A 21,603-nucleotide genomic window follows, 5' to 3' on the forward strand; every position below is an offset into this window, starting at 1 on the left:
TGTCAGGCTTTTGGTCTCTCCCCTGCCCTTTTTCAAGAGTATGTGTCAGGGAAATTAACCCTTTATCTGTGATAAAGTTTGCAAATGTTTCCTCCTACTTTGTCAGTAGCATTTTGACTTTCTTTATGGTGTTTCTGTCACACAAAAGTTAAAACAAAATTCTTCTGTGGTCAAATTGCTCAATCTTTTTTTTTTTTTGGCTGTGCTGCACAGCTTTCAGGATCAGGATCTTAGTTCCCCGACCAGAGATTGAACCTGGGCCCTCGGCGGTGAGAACGCCAGGTCCTAACCACTGGACTGTCAGGGAATTGCCACAATCTTTTCTTTTGTTGCACTTGGATTTTGAGTCACAATTTGAAAACCTTTACCTACTCCCAGGTTGTAAAGGAACTCACCCATGTTTTTTAATAGTACTTGTGTGATTTTATTTATTTTTTACATTTAGATCTCTGATCCATTTGGAATTTATTTTTGTGTATGGTGTGAGGTATGGATCAATTTTATTTTTTTCCAAATGGTTCCCTGATTATCTCAGCACCATTTATTAAAAGGTCAATTTTTGCCTTTGAGTGTTTTTAAAAAACACTCTAATAATCCATTTTAGGATAATTATTCTATCTAGATAAAAAATATTTGGCCAAAGTTTCTGGCTAGAATCTACCCTCCAGATTTATTTCATTCCTGGTTGACGTTACTCTGACCAATGGCTGGCTAGCTTAGCACCTGGCGTCACGCTAAGCTGGCTTTGTGATGACAAGTCTGTAGCAGGACACGGCCCTGTGGCCAATTTCAGCATCAGAAGTCTGCCCTCTGGCCTTGTGGATTGGTTCCCATGGTAGCTTTCCAATCTCCCGCCTCTAGTTATTCCCACAATTTGAAACTTTACCAGCTTCCCTTAGCCCTTGATTGCTGTGGTCTGTTTTCCTCTTTGGTCTCTAAAAACTCAGGGCATTCTTTGAAACACTAGTTTCAAAGTTTGCTGTGCATTATTCTTGTTTTAAATTTGTATGACCCAATGAAATGGAGAAGAGATGAAGGGACCAAGAGAGAGAAGAATATTTCTTCTTTGTCTTTCCCTGGGAGTTCCTCTCATCTGTCTAAAGTGATGTTACGTTAGAGAACCTGGAGGCACATTCATTTCTTTGTATAGTGAGCACTTACTGAATACCTACTGTATGCTAGTCCTTGGGCTAGCCCTGGACATAATGGTGGCAAGGCACAGCCCTGGCCTTCTGGTGCTCATGGTCTAGTAGGGAGGGCTCAGATGGCAATGGATAATGAAGCTATTATATAAATAGATAATAACAATGCAATGTGTTCAGTTGTTTGGTAGAAGTATAAAATACTGTGGAAGTAATACGAATAGAGAAATCTGTGGTTTGAGAGTTTACAGGATGGGAATGGAAGCTGGAGAGAAGTTTTCAAGATACCCTCTTCAATAATAGTAATAAAAATGGGTACTGTTCTATGGTTAGAAGGTCCTTTCACCTCTAGTGTGTCACTTGATCCTCAGAGGACTACCATCTGTTAGGTAGTAATGTTCCTTCCATTTTGCAGATGAGGAAACTGAGGTTTGAAGAAAAAGAAGCAAAACTGGGATGTGAGTCTAGAGCTTCTGATCCCACTGTCTGTTATTCCTTTTCCATAGCCCACCCCCTCTGGGTATGTTTTTCTGGCTTGTTTTTCCTGGGATCGGACAGACATTGGCACATACAACCTGAATTCTTTGAGGATGTGGTTCACTCTCCACGGCCCACCCCTGAGTAGGTGGAAACCAGTTAGCCATTTGCGTCCCATCCCTCTCCTCACCCCTCCCCGTCTCCACTTCTCTCTCTCTTCTCAGTTTTCTCTTTAATAAAGAGGGAACAGTAATAGCAATAAAATCTCCTTCAGAGGGCTCAGAACCAAGGGAGAAAATGTATGTGACCTGGGTTGGAAATGATAAAATCCTACCCCAATATGGAAGATTATCGTGATTATCTCCACTGGCGCATGCTCACAAAGAACGGCAACAGTAGCCAGTAACAGCTACTATGCTTTGGCGGGTTACTGTGCACCTGCTGCTGTGTCAAGCACTTTGTATACAATATCTAATTTAGTCCTTGTAACAACCCAGCAAGGGAGGAACCCTCATCCTCATTTTACGCATAAGGAAACCTCAACTTGGACAGGTGAAATCACGCAATCAGGATTTGAATTCAATGTGATGTTAAAATCTGCTTTCCAGAGGTGAGGAGAAAAGCCTTCTGGTTCCTCCCACCCCGTGCCCTGTCCCGTGAGCCTCACCTCCTTACTAGCAACCTTTCCCTGACTATACCTGTTTTACACACCCAGCCCCCTGCCTCGCGCCTCTGCTGCCAGCAGGAACACGGGATGGACCTGAGGTCAGGAGGAGGGAATTTGGTTCCTCCCAGGTCTGGGGAACAGCTCAGAGGCTGGCCTGACTGCCATCCCTTTTGGGGTGCGTGCTGACCCCTCAAACTGGAGAGTGAATGCCGTCAGCTCCGAGGACCCAGGCTGAGGAAAGACGAGGACAAAGGATGCATGGGCAGCAGCTTTCTGGATGAGCAACCAGGCATGTTTGGGGCTGGGTTGTCTCAGTCTTGAGGAGCCTGGTGCTTCTGCCACCGCCCAGTGCCATGTCGTGATTGTCTGCAGCGATGTCTGAAAGCCACATCCTTAAAGATATTTGGAATGTTTTGCTTGCTCTTCAGGTATTTTTGTTTTTTTCTTGGAAAGCTTTTGGCTGCCTGATTCTCAGGGGCACATGGGCCGCTTTCCAACATGGTTGGCCAGGGCTGTAGGGGAAGGAAGAGCACTGGCTTGGGGTGTCAGTCAGAGCTGTTTGGGTGCAGAAGACAGAAGTCAGACTGTCTCCAGCTTAGCGTAAAGGGGGGGATCTGTGGACAGTGCAGGTGACCGAAGGAGGTGTGGTAGAATGAGTCGAGCGAGGTCACCTGTGAATAGTTTTCTGAGCAAGGAGCCTCACATACTCTCCATCCTTCTCGTATCCTCTTTCTACACATCTTCTTGGAGTTCTTTTAAGGTATATGTAGATCAGTGCGCCCATGATTGAGCCCCTAGGGTGGTGTGAATGGAAGGCTGCTCAGAGGAACTTCTCTTTGACTTTGCAGCTTGGTGAATCCCCACTGAAAGAACTTGGCCAGTGCTGCTTCACTGGGAATGATTGCTGGTTTTGTGGGGAGTCAGAGCAGGAGAAAGCCGAAGGAGAGAGTTTTCAAGTCCATTACCTGGGCCCGAGAGGAACCCAGAGTCCTTATCACCTCATCTAGAAGAGAATATGTGAGGAGTGAGGGCCAGAAATAAGGGGAGACCTGCCCCTCTTGTTTCCAGCTGGCCAGGAAAAGACACCACTGAATTCCTCAGGAAGAAAGACCATGTGAGTGGCTGGAAACAACCGTCCAGCTCACCATGTGTCTCTCTCCTCGGTAATCACCATCGAAAAAGAGTCAATGTAAAAAACAACAACCCAATCAGAAAATGGGCAGAAGACATTTCTGCAAAGAAGACATACAGGTGGCCAAAAAGCACATGAAAAGATGCTCAACATCAGTAATTATTAGAGAAATACAAATCAAAACTACAGTGAGGTATCACTTCACACTGGTTAGAATGGGCATCGCCAGAAAATCTACAAACAACAAATGCTGGAGAGGGTGTGGAGAAAAGGGAACCCTCTTGCACTGTTGGTGGGAATGTAAATTGATACAGCCACTATGGAGAACAGTATGGAGGTTCCTTAAAAAACTAAAAATAGAACTACCATAGGACCCAGCAATCCCACTACTGGGCATATACCCAGAGAAAACCATAATTCAGAAAGACAAATGCAAGACTTCCCTGGTGGCACAGTGGATAAGACTCCGCATTCCCAATGCAGGGGGCCTGGGATCAATCCCTGGTCAGGGTACTAGATCCCACATCCATGCTGCAAATAAGAGTTCGCATGCTACAACTAAGGAGCCCAGGAGCCCCATCTAAGACCTGGTGCAACCAAATAAAGGAAGAAAGAAAAGAAAATCAATGTAATATACCACACTAATAGGTTAAAGGATAAAAACCACATGATCATCTCAACAGACAGAAAAAGCAGAAAAAGACACATGCACCCCAGTGTTCATTGCAACACTGTTTACAATAGCCAGGTCATGGAAGCAACCTAAATGCCCATCAACAGACGAATGGATAAAGAAGATGTGGTACATATATACAATGGAATATTACTCAGCCATAAGAAGGAATGAAATTGGGTCCTTTGTAGAGACGTGGATGGACCTAGAGACTGTCATACAGAGTGAAGTAAATCAGAAAGAGAAAAATATCGTATATTAACGCATATATGTGGAATCTAGAAAAATGGTACAGATGAACCGGTTTGCAGGGCAGAAATGGAGACACAGATGTAGAGAACAAACGTATGGACACCAAGGGGGGAAAGTGGCGGGTGGTGGTGGTGGTGGGATGAATTGGGAGATTTGGATTGACATGTAGACACTGATGTGTATAAAATAGATGACTAATAAGAACCTCCTATATAAAAAAATAAAATAAAATTCAAAAAAAGTGAAAAAAAATAGAGATGGTATTTAAAACACATTGGTGGCAAGAAGATTTACTTCCATTGCTCATGGCCTCAGGATTTTCCTAAAGATGCTTTTTAGTTTTCATTGTGAAAAATCTCCCCCTCCCCATGACATCTTCTCCAGAAGCTCAATGTATTAGTGACCTGTTGCTGTGTGACAAATTACCCCCCAAACTTAGTATTTTACATCTTTTTTTTTTTTTAATATTTATTGCTGCGCCAGGTCTTAGTTGCGGCACGTGGGATCTTCGTTGCGGCATGCGGGATCTTAGTTTCAGCATGCGGGATCTTAGTTGCAGCATGCGAGATCTAGTTCCCTGACCAGGGATCAAACCCGGGCCCCTTGCATTGGGAGTGCAGAGTCTTAACCACTGGACCACCAGGGAAGTCTTACATCTTAAGACAACAGTTTATGTGGGTCAGGAATCTGGGAGCTGCAGGCTGGTGCCTCTGGACCAAGGTGTCCCATGACAGTCAAGCTGTCACATGGGGCTACAGTCATCGCAAGATGGACTCATACCCTCGGCCTTATCTTTAGACCGTGTTTTCCTGGAAATGCTGTGGATTCGATCTTTGCTTAGAAGACATTTCTAAATGTTAGCATCCTTTACCACCTATAAAGGCTGAGAAGTTGCCAAACCATCAAGTCCTTTCTCCCTTTTGTTTTCAGTCCTTCCCTCAGTTTATCTCTCTCTCTCTCTCTCACATTTTACCATATGCAGCAAAAGGAAACCTGGCAGTATCTTCAGCACTTTTCTTGGAAACATTCTTAGCTAGATAACCCAGTACATTAGGCATATTTTCTACTTCCCACACAGCTGCAGGTGAGAGTGTTGCTAAGCCTTCTGCTACTACATAACAAGTATCCCCTTTATTTCAGTGTCCAATAAGATTTTCTTCAATTTCCTGCAAGCTCTCACCGTAGTATCCTCAAAGACCAAAATTCTATGAACAGTTGTGAATTGAAGATGCTTCAAGCTTTCATTAACCCTGCTCGAAGCTCATTGTTTGGTTCCAGAGCCACACCCACATTCTAGGTTTTTGTTACATTCAGTACTGCACTCTGAGTACCAAAGTCTGTATTAGTTTTCTGTTTTTGCATAACTTGAAACAAAAGGTTATCTCACAGTTTCTGTGGGTCCAGAAAGCAGGAGGGGCTTAGCTGGATGTTTCTGGCTCAAAATCTTTCATGAGTTTACAGTCAAGCTGTCAGCCAGGCCTGAGGTCTCATCTTAAAGACAACTGGGGCTGAAGGATGGGCTTACGAGTTCATTGATGTGGTGGGGGTCAGGCATCATCCCTTCACAGGTTGTTGGACTGAGAGCCTTAATTCCTCACGGGCTGCTGGACTGAGGATCTCAGTCTGTCACTGTGTCATGTGACCCTCTTCACAAGGCTGTTCACAACATGGCAGCTTCTTTATTCTGGTATAAGTGATCCAAGAGAGAGTGAAAGAGAAGGCAAGGGTCCCTAATGGAAGCTAGTCTTGGAAGTGACATGTCACCACTTCTGTCACATTCAGTTACTTAGACACGAGGCGCTAAATCCAGCTCACACTCAAGTGGAGGGGTTACACAAGGGCTTGAATGGCAGAGGTGGATATTCCTGGAAGCCATTTTAGAAGCTGTTGACTCACTTGAGATAAAATATTTTCAGGCACAAATACTTACTGAGCAACTACTTTATGTCAGTGACTGTTCTAGGTGTTTGGGATGCATTAATGAGAAAAACAGACAAAAATGCCTGTTCTCAAAGAGCTTCCGGAGGGAAAAGCCCCTGCAAAGTTCCAGAGGCATGTGAGAGCATGGTGCCTTTGAGGAGCCATGAGAGATTCAGAAGGATGGAGACCAAGTTGGAACTTGGATGTGAGGTTGAGGACATGGGTCTAGATCACAAAGCGCCTTCCCTGCTGGGTTGAGCATTTGGATTAATACCCAAAGCAATGGGGAGCCCTGAGTGGATTTTAAGGGTTAGGGTCATATTATGGGAAGGGCAGACTGGATGCAGGGAGATGCATTAGGAGGCAGGGGCCTTAGTTCACTCAGGGGATGCTGGTGCCTGTCAGCTGGTGAAGAGGCAAAGTGTGAGGTATCCATGAAGGGAGTATTATTCAGCAATTAAAAGGAATGACTTACTGGTCCATGCTACAACATGGATGAACCTCGAAAACATGCTAAGTTTAGCCAGTCACCAATGACCACATGTTGTATGGTTCCATTTATATGATATGTCCAGAGTAGGCAAGTCATCCACAGAGACAGAAAGGAGAGGAGGTGTTGCCTAGGTTTGGGTGGGATGGGGATTTGAAGTATGGCGTTTCTTTTCAGGGAGATGAAAAAATATTCTGAAGTTTATTGTGGTGGTTGTTACAGAGCTCTGTGAATATACTGAATACCACTGAATTGTACACTTTAAGTGGGTGAACTGTATGGTATATGAATTGTGTCTCAGTAAAGTTGTTATAAAAATACAGACAACAACAAATGAGAGGTGTCTGTGGCTCGACCTCAGAAAGTTCTTGTGACTTTGATCCATTTTTGGACTAATCACCTTCCCTCCCGCTGTCCATATCCAGTTCCTCAGACCTTATTGCAGCTTGTCCTTTGACACCAGTCTGCTTTCCTTCCTGTTTTCACAGGCACCTCCTTATCTCTAGCCTCTTGTCTCTCAGCCCTTTCCTTGCCCCCTCTTTAATTCCGCCCCCTGGGGTTCCCAGACTCCAGCTCTAACAGTCACCTCTCCCCAGATTTGCAGGCTCGGCCAATGTGCTCTAGGTCTGCCTTTTGGGTTTTTCCCTTATTCTGTTTACCGGGCCCTGGGCGGCCCCAGCTCTCCCAGAGCCTGACCTCAGAGCAAGGCCTCACTTTGCACTCTGCATCTCCATCTTGGAGCCAAACTTCCTGAAAAAGGTGATGCGTCTGCATCTTAGCTCTGCCCCCTGAAAAGACCTAGCCCCACTGTGGCCCCGGACATGGCCACAGCCAAGGGGCTGGGAAGTGGTAGAGTTGAAAGGTCATGTCACACCAAATGCCATTGATGGCTCCTTATTGCTCAGGGGATGGAGTCCAAAATCCTTAATAAAGCCCTGCACAATCTGGTCCCTGTTTTCCTCTCATTTCTCACTGCTCTACCCATTTCTCTATGTTCTGCAAACTCCTTTCTGTTTCTCAAAGGTGCCATGTTCTCTCTTGCCTCTGGGCCATTCCACGTGCTTTCCTCTTTGCTAAGAATGTTCTTCTTGACATTTGTCTGGCTTTTTCATCCAATCTTAGGTCTTAGGCATTGCTCATTCTGGGAAGTCTTCCCCCCCCATACCCTCCAGGGCTGTCTCAGGTGTATCTCTGTGTACATCCTTCATCTCATTAACCTTCATCCTATGCTCTAAATTATTATTCAGTTATTTGTTTCTCCCACTAGAATGCAAGGGTGTGGAACTTGTTTTACTCACTGTGCTATCTACCAATACCTAAGACAATAGATGCTTACTTAATACAGGAATGGAAAAAAGCTGTGTCCAACACAATGTCATACTGCCTGCAGATGATGTAATTTAACTAGGATATCAATATTACTAGAACATAGAATTTCCTCGCTGTGGTTCGGTCCTCCTTATGACCTGACTTTATTGGGGGATCCTGGTGACAATGTTACTTACTAATATTAAACAGTACAACATATTATTATTGCTCCTTTAAATTTATGTCCTGAGAAGAATGTTGAACTTTGGAATGAGACAAAACTAGTTTTCAGCGCTGGCTACTCCCCTGCCTGGTTGTACTGATGATCTCATTTGCGCTTCAAATTCTTCAGTGGGAAATGGAAATAGTATTACCTGCTCACAGGTTTGATGTGAGGAGAGAATGAAATAATACATTAGAAGGACTTAAGACAGGACCTGGCACAAAATAAGCACTTTGAAAATGTTAGCCATTGTTAGAATTACAGTGAGGATAATAAAAACTACCTTGCTTGGCAATTAGATGCCTGACAGGTGGAAGCTGTATTATTATTGCTATTATCACGAAGGAAGGTTTGCAGTTTTATTGTGATGGCTCTGAGATGGGTTGACAGGAAGCTGCTCTCTGAGGACGTAGGAGAGCGGGAGCTGTTGCTGGGAAGGTCCTTCCTCTGGTTTTTCTGGCGGGAGACATTGAGGTGGCCAGTGCTGGTTGAACTCAGTAGAGGGTTGAAAGGCGCCCTTTAAAGGTCAGGACCTTCTCCTGGCAACTTGCTTCTTTGGGCAAAGCACAGCACGGTACTTCGGAGAGGCCCTTATCCAGGAGCCTGGGGATCTTTTCTCCTCTCAGCTGGTAGGGGTGAAAAGACAGCCCAGGGCAGCATTTGAAATTGCAGGGGGTGGAGTGAGGGTGCTTAAAAGAAAACTTTGAACGTGGGAAATACCACACCTGTGAAGCTCTATTGAGACCTCGAAGACATACCTTCTGAACGGCATTGGAACTGCCAGGCGGCTCAGCTGCTGGTCTGATGGCGTTTGGCTCTGGCCTGAGGCTTTTAGGGGCTGCTTTATTTACAACATGCTCCTTGGACTGAGCCCTCCTCCCTCTTCCAAAGGCTGGCCTTCAGGGGCGTGGATGTTGCTGTTTCCTTTCTCAAGTAAGAACTGGGAGGTGAGGGGGACTTCCCTGGTGGTCCGGTGGTTAAGACTCCACGCTTCCAATGCAGGCGGCTTGGGTTCGATCCCTGGTCAAGGAACTAAGATCCCACATGATGTGCAGCATGGCCAAAAAATAAAATAAATAAATAAAGATTAAAAAAAAAGAAAAGAACTGGGAGGTGATCTGGGTTACGGACGCCCAGGGATTTGGGTGTTTGGAGCAGCAAGTCTGATGGCAGTCTGGTTTCTGCCCCTGTCTTCTGACTAAGGGCACTAGCATCTTTCATGCTGAGGTCTGTGGCTCATGACTTCTTGGAGGTGTGGTGAAACTGTTGAAGCTTAGAGTGTCAGAAGAGGGTGGGTTTTGGGGCCTGGGCAGAGCCAAGCTGGAACTTTGTCTTTGCCCCTTATATCTGTGCACCTTTGGTCAAGTTACTGCACTTCTCTGAGCCTGTGCTTCCTCATCTCTAAAACAGGGATCACATCTTCATTTAAAGTAACTGTTAATATGTTTGGATGTAGTTCTGCCATTTTATCATTTGTTTTCTGTTTGCTCCCTCTGCTTTTGTTCTTCTGTTTCCTATTTCCTGCCTTCTTTTGAATTATTTGAATATCTTTTAGTATTTCATTTCAGTTTATCTGTGGAGTTTTGACTACATCTGCAATGGACTGAATTTTGTTCCCCCAAATTAATATGTTGAAGCCCTAAGCCCCAGTGTGATGGTATTTGCGGGTGAGGCCTTTGGGAGGTAATTAGGGTTAGGTGAAGTCATGAGGGTGAGGCCCTCTGGATGAGATTAATGCCCTTGTAAGAAGAGACACCAGAGTGCTTGCTTCCTCTCTCTCTCTCCACCCTGTGCACTGAGGAAAGGCCATGTGAGGACATAGCAAGAAGGTTGCTGTCTGCAACCCAAAGAGAGAGTCCTCACCAGACACTCACCCTGCTGGCACTCTGATCTCAGATTTCCAGGCTCCAGAATCATGGGAAATAAATTTCTGTCGTTTAAGCCACCTGGTCTGTGGTAGTTTGTTATGACAGCCTGAGCAGACTCAGACAATATTTTTTGGGTGTTTTTATTTAGTGGTTATTGAAAGGATTACAGTATGTATACTTAACTTTTCACAGTCTACTTAGAATCAATATTCTACCATTTCTGTTGGAATGTAGAAATCCCCCCATCTTGTATGTCTCTATACCCTTCCCCCCTTTATGTATAGCTGGTGTATGTATCTCATGTACATACACTGAAAATCCCACCAGACAATATTATCATTTTTGCTTTTAACTGTCATACATACTTTAAAGAACCTAAGAGGAGAAAAACAGACATGAAGGTAATGTGTCATTTTTCTCTGGCTGTTTTCAAGACTTTCCTTTGTTTTGGCACTTTGATTATGATGTATCTGGGCATGGAAATCATAGATCTGAAAGCACTTTTTGGCACAAGGGGAATAACTCTATGTATTGTGAGTACAAGTTAGACAAAGCCACATAAAATATCAAAAACTCAATTGGATGTAATTTTAAGTAACTTCTAAGAGTTGTTTCGTCCCAAGAATACAAAAGAATGAAAAATTCCATCAGACCTCCAAGTTTTAGAAATTACATTTCTTAGGTTATCATTGTCTTATCCATTTGGGCTGCTGTAACAGAGTATCAGGGTCACTTTTACACAACAGACATTTATTTCTTACAGTTTTAGAGGCTGGAAATCCAAGATCAGGGCGCCAGCATGGTTGGGTGGGAGGACTCTCTTCAGGTTGCGACTTCTTTTTTGGGGGGAGCTTCGGGGGGGGCTTTATTAAGTGATGCTTTAGTCTTAGTCTCTGGCAGCAGACTTCTTGTTATATCTTCACATGGTGGAAGGGGCAAGGGAGTCCTCTGGGGCCTCTTTTATAAGGGCACAAATCTCATCCATCAGAGCTCTGCCCTCGTGACCTAATCACCTCCCAAAGGCCCCACCTCCTAATACCATCACATTGGGCATTAGGATATCAACATAGGAATTTGGGGAGCACACAAACATTCAGATCAAATTAATCATTGATTTCAAAAATCTAAGGCTAGGGCTTCCCTGGTGGCGCAGTGGTTGAGAGTCCGCCTGCCGATGCAGGGGACACGGGTTCGTGCCCTGGTACGGGGGAATCCCGCGTGCCGCGGAGTGGCTGGGCCCGTGAGCCATGGCTGCTGAGCCTGCGCGTCTGGAACCTGTGCTCCGCAATGGGAGAGGCCACAATAGTGAGAGGCCCGTGTACCGCAAAAAAAAAAAAATCTAAGGCTATAGGGAGAAAGACATTTATACATTGGGGAGCTTATCAACTAGGGTGGGAGCCTCAGATTTTTGTAGTAAAAGAATTAGGTAATGATCCCCCAAGAATGTGGGCTGATTGCTCTCCTCTTGAAGTTATGGAAGAAATGATATTAACATTCAGGGGACTTCCCTGGCAGTCCAGTGGTTAGGACTTCACACTTTCACTGCTGAGGGCACGGGTTCAATCCCTGGTCAGGGAACTAAGATCCCTCAAGCCGTTATGCGTGGCCAAAAAATAAAACAAAACAAAACAAAAAGAAATGATGTTAACATTCACAAACAAGAACCTAAGCAGCCTGCGCTGTCCCACATCTCTATTAGCAGATGAAGTAACTGTAACAACAAGACAGGCCTCCAGCGGCCTGAGGCCCTTCCAGTTGTCATGATGAATATGAGGGCTGCAGTTCAAAGGACTGTGGGGCTGCAAACCAGATGACACCATCAGGGGACAGCCTGCGATGGCTCCAAACCCTGGAGGACGTATTACTGTCTTTGTCCAAGACACATTTCTATTCCAATTCCTTTTCATCCTAAGTGTGAGCTGCCAGGAAAACACTGGACTCTATACCAGCCCAGGCCTCCAGCCAGGAGACTATGTACATGAAGAAATTCTGGATGAGGAACTGGCTCACAAGTGGATGCTCGCAGCAGAAATTAACACAACATTGTAAATCAACGATACTTCAGTAAAATAAACTTTTAAAATAACATCCCATCCCCTTTGCCATATTCTAAGCAAGTCATGGGGGAGGGGATTGTAAAAGAAAGAGCATGAATCATTGGGGGTCACCTTAAGGGTATATTTGCCATACTGGGTTATGAGATAGATAACCCGAATTTTGCTCTGACTCCACCATTTATTGGATGTGTATCTTTCAGTGAGCCATTTCACTTTTCTTGATATGTCATTTCATCTCTAAATTAGAGCTAATAATTTGCTCCCTGCCCATGTCACAGTTTCTGAGACGATTAAGTGAGATAATGCATGTGCAGAAGCTACAAAACTATGAGATTATAATGTACTAATAAACATAAATGGATTACCCAGATGAAGCTGTTATTAGAACTAGTTATCTTCCTTGGAACTGAACAAATGTTGGGTTGCATAAATTTCTGATCTTTCTGTTGTCAGGGGCTTAAATATACTTGGATAACAAAAGACTATGTTTAATTTTATAGAGACATTTATAGTGTAATCAGTTATGCTAATGGAAAATGTATATGTGAAAATCTTGACAACTAAGAGACTCTTGAGGGTATTTTTTCAGAATTATTTAAAACATCATAAATATAGATTATATGACTTTTGCATAATATCCTGCCAGCCACAGATGCCTGCCAAATACATGCAGGACCGGAGTCATGCAATGAATTATGAGTCAAAAGAGCAAACTTCTGAATCTGGCACTATCAGAGCCTCAAAATGAGTCTGTGGCCTTGGGAAAGTGAACTTACTACACCAGAAGCTTCAGTTCCCTCATCTGTGAAAATGAGAAGGGTGAGCTCCAAAGTCTCTGAGGTGCCTTCCAGCTCAAAGATTCTAAGAACCAAAGGGCCAGTACCATTTCCTGATCCAACATATTTATAATTTTTGGTTATAGGAAGCAGATCCAACTATCACGCACCTCTCTAGTGAGAGTCTGTCTGTTTACACCACAACTTGAATTGGAGGTTGAGTGTAAGTGGTGGGTGCTCTGGGGTGCTGCCCCATCTCCCTTTCAGGACCAATGCGTTCATTCCTCCCGCAGCTGCTGATGTTGTCTGCTGATGACTCACAGCTGGGTTCCTTCCCAGGAGTTACCCTGAGCTGAAGAGAGCTGCTCAAACCATTCCCCCTTGTATGGGGCAACTCATACCCAATGAGTGGTCATTGAAAGTGTCATAAAGTAGGAGTATAGAGGCCTGGCCCCATTGCCTTCACTTGGGGTAGCTCTCATGGTCTATCCAGGCCCCAGATTTCCCCATGAGGTTGGCTGAGAACTCTTCTGAAACATGGGCCTTGCACTTCTGTCCAGTATGTTGTCGTCACTGTCTCCATGGGTATTGATCCTGAGTTGCTTTTACCCACTAGACTAAGGTTTCCCCAGGTTGAATGTATGTGCCTCAGGGAATGTACACAGTAACCCACTGGAGACCAAAGAAGAAATGAGAACTTCTGTTTATATGTTTATATCTGGAGAATGGGAGTTGCCAAAGTAGAGTGGTAATTAGTTCACTTTCAGCATCCTGGGACCTTTTGCTCTGAATATGTGCCCGGGTAAGTGGCTCTACAGAGTATATTGAATTAAAATTAGAATCTTTCCAATATCTCATAATGTGACGGTGACTCAGTGGTTCACCAGTCATCCTGTGGCAAATCATGAACAGTCAAAGATAAAGAAGAGTTGTGTATTTCTGCTTTATGAAAAGCAAGTGTGCTGTGTTTACTGATGTTCCGGGGGTAACGTGTCTGTCAGCAGCATACTGCTCACCCAATATTAAAAAACAAAAACCGAAACATGTTCAATCTATGCTTTGATTACAAAGGTGAAAATTTAACAATAATTGAGAAAATAACTCCCTTTCTAAATTTAATTTAATTTAATTTTTTAACATCTTTATTGGAGTATAATGGCTTTACAATGGTGTGTTAGTTTCTGCTTTATAACAAAGTGAATCAGTTATACATATACATATGTTCCCATATCTCCTCCCTCTTGCGTCTCCCTCCCACCCTCCCTATCCCACCCACCCCCCATCCCACCCCTCTAGGTGGTCACAAACCACTGAGCTGAGATCTCCCTGTGCTATGCGGCTGCTTCCCACTAGCTATCTGTTTTACGTTTGGTAGTATAATAACTCCCTTTTTCAAAAGAACTCATGCTTTGGAGAAATATTTTGAAAATGGGTGTTTAGAGGTAATGCCATCAGTACATGATTTTTTTTGGTTACTGTGTATAAAGTGTGATACCTATAAAAAAATTCTCTTATCTGTGCACTTAAGCTCGGAAACAATATTTCCTAATCTGTTTAATAATCTTTAAAATAAAGAGGTTCAGTGGGTTTTAAATCCATTTATTGCCTCCAAATATAAAAAACTAGAACATCTTCTGGTTAGTTTGCTGCAATAACCACTGATTGATTAGGAAAGGTGAAATTTTACTAGTCAAATTTTACTAGATCAAAAATCCTTGCAAAATCGGAGGCAGAATTGAAAATGAATATCATAATGTAGCTAGCATAGCAAACATTGTAGTCCTTTAATTGGACTGATGAATCTTTAGGAGCTATCTTGGTTACTTATGAGGGTCATTAAAACCAAATATTAAAACAATTGAACTTAAAACCAAAGTTTACGTGTGCCATGTTACAAAATGAAGTAGCATTTTAAAAATAAGAAAGTATATTCAATCACATCCCTCTAACTAAAAATACATTATTATTATTGAAAATTTTATTTTGGTGAGATTGAAGTCTTTGTATCGTTAATAAGAAGTAAAGATCACTTATTCATAACCTATGTATAATATAAATAAAAATATATGTGTTGAAGATAGATGCTCAAACATATATATTTTTTCCTGTACACAAACAAGAAAATTTGCAACCTGCTATGCTCTACTAAGAGCTTCTCAAATCTGATTCAACATTCCATCTTCAGTGCTTAACAAATAGGAGATGTCATTGAAATGATTAATTAAAGAGTGGAAGGTTGAAGCAATTGATGGGTCAATAGCTGCTGGGTGGATAGATGGACATAAGATGCAAGGATGCATTGACAGATAGATGCACAGTAATCACAGTGCGAGGTATTAGGAAGGGACAGAAAAGCAATGCAAGTCTTGGTACCTCTGTCCAGGAGCTTACTATCTAGCCTGGGAGACAAGTACACATGCAGGGAATAGTTTTACAAAAGCATGAGGCACTTGTTGATTAAATGCTCAGATAACTAGAACCAGCATAAATGCAGTAAGTTTTGCCGTTTCATTCCATGAACCTGGAGCAAGCAGATCAGGGTTGAAGACTGTCATCTTCCACTCTCCAGCTCTGCACACTAGAGACTACATAACCCCATAAGCATTAGTGGCATTAATCAACCCCCCAGCTTGAGAAAGTAACTTTCCCGCTTAAGGAGTATTTTCTAGTTGCAGCTTTCATCAGTTCAGTGTTTTTGGTGAAAGAGCTTCCCTTCCAAAACTATAATTACACCTTCAAGTCTGGGAATGCCTACAGATGATCCCTGCTATTTCTTATTGAGACATTGTAACAAAAGGGAGGAAAATGCAAAAAAAAAAAAAAAAAAACTCTAACTTAATTACTAGCATCCTTATAAATTTACCTATCTAGGAAACCCAAAGGGAACATGGACATTCCCTTGGCGATTCCCTACTTCACCAAATGCCATTTTTTATGTAGCAGGGACATGCTTAATGCTGGGGAGATTATGATGATTAAACAAACCATTAGGATAAAAAATGACTTCTATAAAAGCAAGAAAAGGATTTAGCGTTTTTGTGTCAGGCATTGTTCAGTCAGTCAGTCATGCAGCATGCATTCATCGGCACCTATTGTGTACTAGGCTTAGTCCTAAGTGTTGATGATACAAAGATAATTATCAAACACAAAAATCAAGAAGGTACATGAAGCAAATGTATCTGTTTGCCCACCCGTTGAAAAATCCTTTAAATGACAGAAAGTACACTTTTCAGAAAGAGCAAATTTGGTACCAATAACCAACCGTTCTACTGAAAACAACTAGAAAAGCTGCATAAAATATTTTTTAAGAACTTCTTAAAGGCACTATAGAGCTGACAAGATAGCAAAATTTACCATACTGGTACCTGGAAAAGGATAGAGGCCCAGGGAGATGATCTCAGTTTTGGAATATTTTTTCCTCTAGGAAAATATTTTTCCACGTATATGCGTTAATATATGGTATTTGTTTTTCTCTTTCTGACTTACTTCACTCTGTATGACAGTCTCTAGGTCCATGCACGTCTCTACAAAGGACCCAATTTTGTTCCTTTTTATGGCTAATATTCCATTGTATATATGTACCACATCTTCTTTATCCATTCGTCTGTTGATGAGCATTTAGGTTGCTTCCATGACCTGGCTGTTGTAAATAGTGCTGCAATGAACATTGGGGTGCATGTGTCTGTTTTTGTTTTTTCTGTCTGTTGAGATGATCATGTGGTTTTTGCCCTTTAACCTGTTAGTATGGTGTATTACACTGATTTTCATTTATTTATTTATTTGGTTGCACCAGGTCTTAGTTGGGGCTCCTGGGCTCCTTAGTTGTGGCATGAGGGCTCTTAGTTGCGGCATGCGGAATCTAGTTCCCTGACCAGGGATTGAACCCAGGCTCCCTGCATTGGGAGTGTGGAATCTTAACCACTGGGCCACCAGGGAAGTCCCTATATACATATTTAAAATACACAATAACAATGGTATATAAGTTAGAAAGATGTTAAAGTGTTCTAAGAATTTTTCATTGTCTAGGAAGCGGGTAATTTTAGACTTAGGTAAATCAATGATGCATATTGTAATCACTAGAATAACTACTGAAATACCTATAAAAGAGTATATAACGTCCACTCTAATAGAAGATATGAAGGATATGAGATAATAAAAATTTTTCCATTAATCTTAATGAAGGCAAGAAAGCAAAAAAAAAAAAAAAGAGAGGAATATACTAGGTAAATGAATAGAAAGTACTTAGTAAGATGGCAAGTTAAAACCCAAGACATCAGTAATCACATTAAATGTTAATAGAATAAATGTTCCTTCAAAAAACAGATCGTCAGAATGGATTTTCAAAAACTCTGGCATATGATCTTTAAAAGAGGCACATCTAAAACGTAAGACAAAAGAGCAATTATAACAGAAGAATGGAAAATGAAAAGAAAGGTGGCATGTCATATTTATATCAGACCAAACAGGCTTAAAGGCAAAGAATTGCAAGATACAAAAAAGAACATTTTGTAATAAAAACAGGTTCAATCTGCCAGGAAGATATAACAGTTCTGAATTTGTGTACACTTAATAACATAGTCTCAAATATACATAAAGTTAAATTTGACGGAACTGCAAGGAAAAATACACAGATTTGCTGCCAGAGTGAGAGACTTCAACATATTTCTCAGTAATTAATAGAATAAGAGGAAAAAATTATAATATTTTCTATGGAAAGGATATAAAAACAATTCAGTCTTTTCTCTAGTATGGTTGATTGGAATTTGCTTGTTTTTAATCGATGATATTTCAGGAAGGTCTCTTTCAACTTCACAGTCTGCTCTTGGTAATGTCTAAGTTGGGAAGACCTCTATCAGACTTATTTCATGTGGGAATTATAAAATTAGGAAGGATTTTCCACACACTTGCTTTTGCACTTCATTTTTTCTCCACTGCCCCATATTTTTGATGCCGGGCACCATAGAAACCATTCATATCTCGATAAACAATGTCTGGCCCTGGGTATTATTTGTATCCTGACTCTAGGCAGTAAGAATATTTCTGAAAGTCATTGCTTTCTGCCGTAGATAACAATAATATAACCGTACATGGAAATGATTGTAACCACATAAATATATCCCATTAAACTCACACTGGATGAATCCACTTCTTCAGCTGAATTCCCCAAATGATGCAACTACTCCCACATCAATCAACATGAGGGGAAGTACGATCAAGAGAAGGCTGGAGTGGAGACAGTGGTCCTAACCAATTATGGGGAAAACATTTTACTTGGTACACTTTGTAAACGCCCATGACTATATGGATCCTTGGAAGGGACCTACGTTCGTGAGAGGCCCCGAAGGTTCTCTGCTTGATTAGCTTCATAGCAAACCTGCCCTCGCCTGGCAACTGGTAGGAGCTCAGTCAATGTTTATAAAACCTGTGTGATTCAGATTCTTACCAGCTGGAACAGATGCTCACCATAAACAACCAGTACAGCCATCCTGGTGAGTACTGGGTGACCATTGGCGTGGTCCTACTCCCCAGTGGCTGTTTCAGTGGAATCTCACTATAGAGTTACTTTGACCCAAGAAGCTGACTCAGCGTAGGTTTATCCCTCACATAGGCTTAAACAGTCTGGATCCAACTTGGGACCACATCACAGAGCATGACTCTTGACTCTGTGAACAAGTCACATGGATCCACATTTAGCCCCTCCAAAATTGCCATCTTGGTCCTGAACAAAGCATAAAGTTTGGGACAGTCAATTTAACATTGCCAAGATTTAACGATTTAGAGCCAGTTCCTCACCAGTGCTCGAAACACAGAAAACTCAGCTACCTCGCAGTTAAAAGTTTTTGTATTCTGTTCCTTTGAAATCTGTTGGTCTATCTTGTACCTTGAATGGCTCTTTTACCCATCTGTGGTTTTAAACAACATGCATTAGTCATTTGGAAAATATTTGCTCAGTGGGTTATACAGATATCCCAGTTGTTGACGTTTTTCATGATACAACATCAAAAAATCACATTTATGATTATCCCTAGCATTGGGAAGCTGTTTGAAACTCTAACCTTCACTTTGAAAATGGAATTTTATCGTAGGCAACAAACAGTTTTTCTTGAAGTGACTGCCTCACTTCATTCACTTTATTTTCTTTTCTTCAGCTTTATTGAGATATAACTGGCAAGTAAAATTGTAATATATTGAAAGTGCACAACGTGATGACTTGATATATGTATATATTGTGAAAAGATTCTCACAAGCCAGTTAGTTAACACATCCATCATCACACATATTAACCCTGTTTGTGTGTGTGTGTGTATATATGAAAACACATATTCTACTCTCTTAGCAAATTTCAATTATACAACACATTGTTGTCATCTATGGTCACCAGGTTTTACAGTACATCCTCAGACCTTATTCATCTCATAGCTGAAAGTTTTACCAGCCTCTATTTCCCCCACCTTCCAGTCCCTGGTAAACCTTTTTTCTACTCTCTGTTTCTATGAGTTTGACCTCTCTCTCTCTCTCTCTCTTTTTAAAGATTCCACATCTAAGTGATAGTATGCAGTGTTTGTGTTTCTCTGTCTGGCTTATTTCAGTTAGCATAGTACCTTCCATGTTGATTCATGTTGTTGCAAATGGCAGAATTTCCTCCTTTTTTAAGGCTGAGTAATATTCCATTTGTGTGTGTGTGTGTGTGTGTGTGTGTGTGTGTGTGTACACACACCTGCCTTCCACAAGTCTAAGATATTTTCTTATGTTTTCGTTAAGAAGCTTTATAGTGTAGTTTTCACATCTAGGTCTGTGATTCATTTTGAATTGATGTCTATTTATGGTATAAGACAGAGTACAAGGTTTATTTTTTACATGCATATATTCAGTCGTTCCAGCACCATCTTTTGAAAAGGCTTTCCTTCCCTCTTGATTTGTACTTGTACCTTTGTCAAAACACACATGATATATATATGCCTATTTCTGGACTCCATTTGGTTTTATTGATTTATTTGTTTACTTGTAATTAACCATAATTTAATTACTACAGCTTTATAGTAAATCTTGAAATATGTTAATGTAAATCCTTCAACTTTGTTCTTCCTAAAATTATCTTAGGTATTCTAGGTTCTTTCCATTTCCACATATATTTTAGAATCAGCTTGTTAATGTTTATAAAGAAGGTCTTTCAAGATTTTGACTGGAATGTTATTGAATCTATAGATCAATTTGGGGAGAATTTCCATCTTAACAAAATTAAATATTTGAGTCTATTAATACAGTATGACTTTCTTTTTTTAATCTCTTTGTTATCTTCTTTAATTTATCTTAGCAGTGTTTTGTAGTTTTCAGCATAACGGTCTTCACATCTGTTGTTAATTTAGTCCTAGATATTTGTGGTATTTTTTAGTTTCTTATTGTTACAGCTAATACAATGGTTTTTCATTACCTTCTACACCCTAAATATAAGCAGAACCCAGCTGCAGTATGGATTTAACACACTATACAATTCATTGTAAGTGCATTTATAATTTACTTAAAGAATCCCTTACTGTTGGGAATTTAGGTTATTTAAATTCTATTCGCTTATAAGTAAAACTGAACTGAGCATTCAAATGGAATATATTGAACCAGATACTGTTCTTAGCACCTTGTATTAGCTTATTTAAGCGTCAGAAAAGCCATTTTGTTAATGTCTGATAAATTCCTAGACATGAAATTGATAGAGAAGTGGGTGTACATGTTTGCAGAGCTCTGGCCGACAAATAAGAACTTCTTGCCAGGTCATTTGAGGGCAGCCAGGCTAACAGTGTTGTACAGTCTGCACCTTGGCATCCAGTACGTAGACTTAAAAACCCAGTCCATGGGAAGCATGACAATAAATCTTTGTCTGTGGGATAGAAGGATGAAGGGATGTTTAGATGAACCATGGAAGTGAGAGGTCAGCTCAATTGTTGTGAACTTTCCTGGATTTGAGCCAGCTCTGTGTTTGTCCACCTGTCTTCATAAACTTCACGTGGAAAACACAACCATCAAGAGAATCCATGCTGGTTAAGTAATCATGTGCAGTTAATTGCCTTTCATCGTTAGAGAAATGGGTTATGACATTATTATATGATTCATGCCAGAGTCTTCCCTCATCTGTCTCAGATTTCATACTCGTGTCCATACTGGTTTCGAAACCCTGGATCATACTTCATCTTTCCTCAAGAAGCTAGGCGCATTGCCTGTATCCAAGATGCCAGTGTATAGCACAAAATACATTAGCCTTCTAAAAATCTCCTGGCTTTTGACATTATAGCAGCACATTGATGGGCCCAGGAAGGCCATGGCTATTGAGAGTATCCCAGAATCTATGAGCAGAATAACTGGACACACACTAAAAGTGGGGGAACAAGGTCTTGGAAATCAATTATCCAAGGGACTTTCAAGTTTCTGCCCGTCTTGTGAGCAGAGTCACTGAGAGTGTTCATTGCCATTGCCTGTTATCTTTCTGAGGATGTTGGTACAACAAATAGCACTGGAACATAGAGCTAGTGTCTCCCTCTGGAGCAGAAGGCAGATTTGTTTGCTGACCAGTCGTGTCTCTCTCCAGGGCCAAGGTTGGGCGGCTTTGCTTATAGCCTCTTTAAAAG

General features: G+C 41.6%; 1 long non-coding RNA gene across 3 annotated transcripts in view; it reads left to right on the forward strand.

Annotated features, from left to right (window-relative positions):
• Positions 1-21,603, forward strand: part of LOC113633842 (uncharacterized) — a 154,308-nt gene that overhangs the window by 24,631 nt on the left and 108,074 nt on the right. The gene's annotated exons all lie outside the window — the stretch shown is intronic.

This window comes from Aethalodelphis obliquidens, unplaced genomic scaffold, assembly GCF_003676395.1.
Source record: "Aethalodelphis obliquidens isolate GAN/ISIS:26980383/991018 unplaced genomic scaffold, ASM367639v1 scaffold41, whole genome shotgun sequence".
Classification (NCBI taxonomy): Eukaryota; Metazoa; Chordata; class Mammalia; order Artiodactyla; family Delphinidae; genus Aethalodelphis; species Aethalodelphis obliquidens.